At 41.4% G+C, this 6361-nt stretch overlaps 1 long non-coding RNA gene across 1 annotated transcript; it reads left to right on the top strand.

The window, feature by feature from the left end:
• Positions 1–326: 326 nt before the first annotated feature.
• Positions 327–2152, top strand: LOC134475585 (uncharacterized). The gene is made up of 3 exons (XR_010046759.1): positions 327–445; positions 1143–1231; positions 1638–2152. It is a non-coding gene; the product is annotated as an uncharacterized LOC134475585 (long non-coding RNA).
• Positions 2153–6361: the final 4209 nt, after the last annotated feature.

Raw genomic sequence — 6361 nt, 5'->3', positions numbered from 1 at the left:
AGTGAGGAACAGGCACTTTGGGTATCTTGCTATGGATAGTAAGAGTTTCAGTCTCAACGGCCCAGCAGGTGTCCCTGCCTTTTGTTGGGGTACACTGAGAACCCAAGGCAGAGTGTGCAGGCATCAGAACACCCAGCATTATCAGGGAATAATGTAGGTGCTACTATGAGAGGAGCATGAGTACACAGAACAGAATCTAGGAGGAAGGTGCCAAAGGTCCTTCATAAAAAATCAGGCTGCGATGTTAAATATTTACTGACGGTCCCCACCTCTTATACAGGAAAGGTAGGTTTGCCAATTTCTGACACATAGATATTTTCACCTCAGCTGATTTCAGCTACTGACATGACTTCGGTTGACCAGCAAACTCTAGGACTATTTCCAGAAGGTTCTTGGTAGCTAGTAGGAGCAGAGCGGTGTTTGGAGGAAGTCCAGAGGGGCAGAGGTAATTGCTCTCGTGCAGTGTTCCAGGCCAGGAGACAATTGGCTTTTTTCCAAGGCAAAGTGGGCCCAACTAGTGGGGTGTTCTGAAACCTATGAGGGGTGTGGTCTCACTGGGATGGCACTGTCTTGTAGCAGATTCCATTCCTGGGAAATTTCTGGGGCAATTTTTGTCCTCACAGTGAGCCAAGGGTCATAATGATTACTGGGTTACAGCCAAGGATACTAGATATCCTGCAAAGGTCAGATCTTCCATTGGGCTGGTCCTGAATTTTGCAGAAATTTCTGAAGCTGTGTTTCCTCCAAAATAAGACCTAAGCAGCTGGCCTTGAAAACTAGAGATCAAAAGTGCCGACCACAGTTCTCTTGCTCAATTACCACTCCAGTAGCAACCAGAGTCGTGGGAGGAATTCAGTTCCTGAGTGGATGATGTGTGTAAATGCTACGGCCACCTTGTTTCTGGGCAGTGTCCACTCCTGAATATTTTAGGCCTTCTAGACCGAGCATTTAAATTCAAAGCATATATTGATTTATTGTCATTTTTATAAGCATATTATACAAAATTATGAGTATTGTATATGTTGCTGGAGCCTGTTAGGAATTTTATTTCATGACAAAAGAAGTATCATATATTATAAGAAAACATATACTAGGACGATTTCTGATCCCTTTGACATCTGCCTGAATTGGCTCCCGCACAGGTTGCCCCAAAGACAACTCCAAGCCCCGAAGACGCTGGATGGTTCAGCAGATTTACCTGACAGTTGCGTTTCCTGCTGCGAGATTTAGTGTGAGAGGAGATCAGAGGAGTTTTGGTCTTTGCTCTTAAAGGCCCTCAGTGCAAGGCGCGATGGGAATGGGAGGGGTGGAAGAGGCGCGTGTTTCCCATCACTGCTGGGAACCCCGATCCCCGCCAGCACGGGACGCGTGGCCGTGTAGGGAAAGAACAAACGGGCAAGGCAGAGGACTCTGCAGACCCTACTTACAGTTACCACACACAGAAGGAAGTGGAGGGAGAACAGGCAGTGCAGCTGTGTGAGGTTGTCCAGCCTGTACACACGTATGTACACGTGCACACATGCATACAAGGGTAGACAGCGCCCACTCACAGGTCCAGTAATTTACACACACTCAAAGATGCGGTGTGTGCCATGAGTTGTGAGAGAAGACCCAAGAACCGGTATTTGCATCTCTAGCCCTTAGGAAGGTGTCTGCTGTCTGACGCATTCTCCTCACTGGGACCAACACCGACACCCACTGTGTAAGCAGGGAGAGGTTCATGTTTGCAGTGTGCGATCTGCTGACGCCTGGCTGAAGCAACACAGCGGCATGGGCCGGGGGAAAGAAAACCGCTTGCTTCCTGGAGACCAGACAGCAGAGAGAGAAAGTGGGGAAGGTGCACCTTCCAGGTCACACCCCAAGGACCGCTTCTGGGGACCAGGCCCTACCTCCTGGACATCACACGCAGCTACAGAGCCCTCGTGATCCAAACACATTCCACACACGTGGTGTAAATCTGGGGAACAATTCAGAATTAAACCGTAATACATGCCCAGAAAAGGTGTAATATTTTCATGTGTTTTTGTTTTTTGCAATACTGGGGGTTGAACCCAGGATGTGCATACAAAGTGACATCCCCACTCCCTCTCTTTGCTTTTAAACATTGTTTGCACTGAGACAGTGTCTTGTGTTAAACCAGTAAGCTGCCCAGGCTGGGAGCAAACTTGCAATTCTCTGGCCTCAGCCTTGGCGAATGCTGGCAGGTGTTTCCCACCATGCCTTGCTAGGTTTTGCATTTTTACCAAGTTCCTCAGTGATTCAGCCATGCTGGATGCTGGTGCCACACTTTGATTAACAAATATCAGTGCTTCCTACAGAGCAGTATGTTGACCCACTACCTGCAGGGCAAGACAAGTATTCCAGGAGGAGGAAGATCTGGCTAATTAAAAATTGTAACTTATAATTTGGCAATGCATAATATTTCACATACATATAAATTCTCCCGTTTGCTGTTAATACACATGTGGCAATTTCCATGTTTTAGTCTTTGCTATCACAAGTCATTGTAAAGATCTGTGAGCCTGTCTCCTATGTATAAGTGTAAGGCTCTCCCCTGATTGTATGTGCACCATACGAGAACTTACTGAGTTGCAGAACAAATGAATCTTGAAATTTAATGTCACATGGAGTTGCGGAATGGTAGTGCCATATCCTATTCTAGCAGTTTTGGGCTAGTTTTCCCAGTGCCCCACTACCACCAAATTTTAATATTGTCAGACTTCATGAACTTTGCCATCTTAAAGGTATGAAACAGTATTTTGATTTGGTCTTAATTTCCATTGTAATGGTTAAGAATGAGGAGGAGAATCCTTTCACCTGGTTTTGAGCTATTTGTGTGGAGGTTATTTGTGGCTATTACCAGTAGGAGTGTTGTCTTTTTCATGAAGAAACCTGTAATTGTGCTTTGCTCTGCATAGTAGTCCTTTACTATCCCAATGCAATAATACTAAGAGATGAGGTCATTAGGACACAGTTAGGTAGGGACTAGAATCCTCATGGGTGGGGACGATGGGTTGACAGGAGAGGTTCTGGAATTTTCCTTCACCCTCTGCACTGTAGGATTGGGGAGCAGAATGAAAGAGCCATCTCGAAGGAACTCATGGACGCTTTACAAGACACTTTATCTACTCACAACTCTGCAGTCTTGGTGTCACAGCCTCCAAGTGTATGATCGATATATTTTTACTACTTATAAATTATCTAGTCCAAAGTATTTTATTACAGCATCCTGAATGGACTTAGATGGATTCTATTTTGTATTCTGGAAACTATTTTTGGTTGCATGTGTTGTAGAGACCATCTCTAGTTTACTTTCTGCTTTACATATTTTCCATGGTGTCTTTTGATCAGAGAAATCTTAATTTTATTGGAGGGCAATTTTAAAGGAAATGTTTCAAAATATTTATCATTAGAAATTACATATGCTTTAAGCATTTCATAAGCATATTTATCTTGTTAAGGGATTCTCCTTTTATTTTTTGTTTGGTAAGACTTTATTATGAATAGATGTTTCATTAAATATATTTTTTATCTAGTGAGATGATTATGTGGTTTTTCTCTTTGATCTTTTAATGTGGTGAATCAAGTTCTCTTCATTGAAGTCTCTCTTCCTTGCATTTCTGGGACAGGCCCAACACTGCCATCTATTTTTTTTTTAAATATGGCTCAGTTGGGTTGGGTAATATATTATTATGTATTCTCTCTATTCCTGGATGAGATTGTCCTGAATTACTTTCACAGCCTGTCCTGTCTGCTTTGGGGTCAAAGTTATGTAAGCCTCATGATATGAACTGGGGAGCCACTCCTAGTTTTCTATTTTCTGGAAGAGTTTATATAAAAGTGGAATAATATGGAAAAGTCTTATAAAACCACTTGGGCCAGATGTTCCTCTTGTGGAAAGATTTAAAACTATTCCTGAAAGATTTTTAAAAAATTAGAATTCCTTAGGCTTTCTGTCTTTCCTTCAATCTGTTTTGAAAAATTCTATTTTCCGAAGAACTCGTCCATTGGGTCTCTTTTCAAGCATACTGACATGGATTTACCATAATATTTTTGTTGCTCACCTGGCCTCTTCTGTGTGGCTGTATTCCCTTTTCATGCATGGCAAGGAGTACTGGAAACTCTTATTTATGGCACCATTCACACTATAAGTGCACTATATTAGTTTTCTTGAAAAGTTGAGTTTTGGGTTTGCTGGTTCTCTGCACTGCTTTCATTTCTATTTTAATAGTTTCTACATTTTCTCCTGTCTTTTCTTTTTCTAGTTTGGATTAGCTCTACTTTATTGTGCTTCACTTGTAAAGGGATCTATTCAATCACCCCTTTTCTCTTGCAAAAATTTATGGACCCACTATTTTTTAAGAGTGTTACATTATTGAATTCCACAAATGTTAATGGTTTTTGGTATCATGTTTTCATTTCCATTTTATTTTCTTTTTATCAATATTTAGACGTCTATTAGTTTTTCCAAACTATGGTGATTTTTAATTTACTTGTTACCATTGTCATCTCATGGTTGCTTTTTAAAAGTGATATATATGTTTTAAAATTTTTTTCATAAATGCATGAAGGACAACTTATAAAATTCCATACATGCTCAAGAAGTGCATATTGGGCAGATAGATATAGCTTAGCGGCACAGTGTGTGCCTGGCAAATGCAAGGTCGTGAGCTCCATCTCTGGCATCAAAATGTAAAACAAAACAAAACAAAACAAAACAAAACAGTATGAAGTACATATTGTCTTCTAGGTATATTTGTTATTAGGCTTTTTATTTCTATTTTTCAAGTTTCCAAGTATTTGTTAATATATTTGTTCTCTTGACCTTTTAGTAACTGAGCTACCCCGAGGCTGTGAAGTTGTCAGTAACTTCTATCTGATTTCCATGCTTATTTCTTGTGAGTCTGGCTACTATCAGGTGTTGCCCAGGACTTTTTGTCACTTTGGTGCCTCCCTGGGTGGCAACTACTGCAGGAATGATGAACAAGTGGGTGATCTGGAAAGGCTGCGCAGGTTTATTAATGTGGCTTTGTGTGTCAGATGCAATCCAGGGTCGCAGGATAATCTGAAGGACTGCATTGGGGCAGATTATGGCCAGCCCTGCACAATAGGCAGAGATCGGGTAGCCTGGTGAGGGGCCTTCCGTCAAACTCTGTTTGCGTTGTCCTGGGGTAGAGTTTCCGATGAAAGCCAGGGAACTGCAGAGTCTGAGGTCACGCCTGTTAGCTAAGTGAAAGGCATTTCACACTTTCGCTTTTATCAGTTTATTCATGCTGATAGGTGCTTTTAGAGTGAATTCACAGCTCATGAAAGGCTCGGAATGAAAAGACCAGGGAACAAAGTCCTCTGTTTATCTGTAGAATGTGCTTTGGGATGGGTATCATGGGGACCACAAATTTCTCCTGGGTTTAAACACATAGAATGGGGGCACTGCCACTGAGGGAGCTTTGTGTGTAACTTGAGTTCCTTCAATTCAATCAGTATTTTGGCGAGATATCAGTCCGAGACACGTATCTAATACTTAGGCTCATTTTATAGGAGAACTAATGACTCTTTAAATCATTCAAGTATGTTTAAATTTCTCAAAGAAGAATCTTAACTCTGTTGCAGATCATTGTAATTCTAAACAAACTCCATGTGAAAGACTCAAATCCACACCATGGCTGCTGAAGCAATTGGAATCAGGCCCTACCTTGCCCATCCTCCTCTTAGCACGAAGAGGATGAGAGTCCCCAGAGACAGCAGCCAGGGATGCTGCATTCCGGGGCCTCCCCGGTCCTCACTCCCTGCGGCCCCCTCCCCCAGTCATTTCTCATCTCTCGTCCTCTTTCCTCATCCCTGGGTACCCAGCCTTGCTCTTTGTTCTCACTTTAAAGGAAGTTGTTTTGGGTAGTAGCATAAATGTCCTAGAAATGGCTTTTCTATGTACAAAACTTCTGTTGAATGGGAAACAAGTAATAATAATAAATAATAATAATAATAATAAAATGGAACTCAGCATTGTTTCTTAGGTGGTTGTCTACTCCACTGTCAGAAGCAATACCCACCGAAGTTTCATGAATTTTCTTTGTTTCTTGTTCCCTCTCTTTTTTCTGGTTAGTTTTCCCAGTGGGCTATGCAGAGAGGGAAAGATTCACTAATGTATTTGGGGAAAATGCCAGCATACTTGTCTATCTTAATCTTTTTTTTTTTTTTAAGAATATTCGATGTGTGCATGGATATTGAATTTTTTAGACTCCTAGCAATTTTATTGCTACTTTATAAATTGTGAGATTTACTTCATAATAAATGGTGGTAACTACTGACAGACTCCTGGTTTTAATATATTCTAAACCCTTAAGTTATTTGAAAAGCAAAATAG

This window comes from Cavia porcellus, unplaced genomic scaffold (assembly GCF_034190915.1).
Source record: "Cavia porcellus strain 051 isolate PalLab524CR breed Dunkin Hartley unplaced genomic scaffold, mCavPor4.1 scaffold_4, whole genome shotgun sequence".
In the NCBI taxonomy this organism is placed as follows: domain Eukaryota; kingdom Metazoa; phylum Chordata; class Mammalia; order Rodentia; family Caviidae; genus Cavia; species Cavia porcellus.
This window is presented reverse-complemented; position numbering and strand designations above follow the sequence as displayed.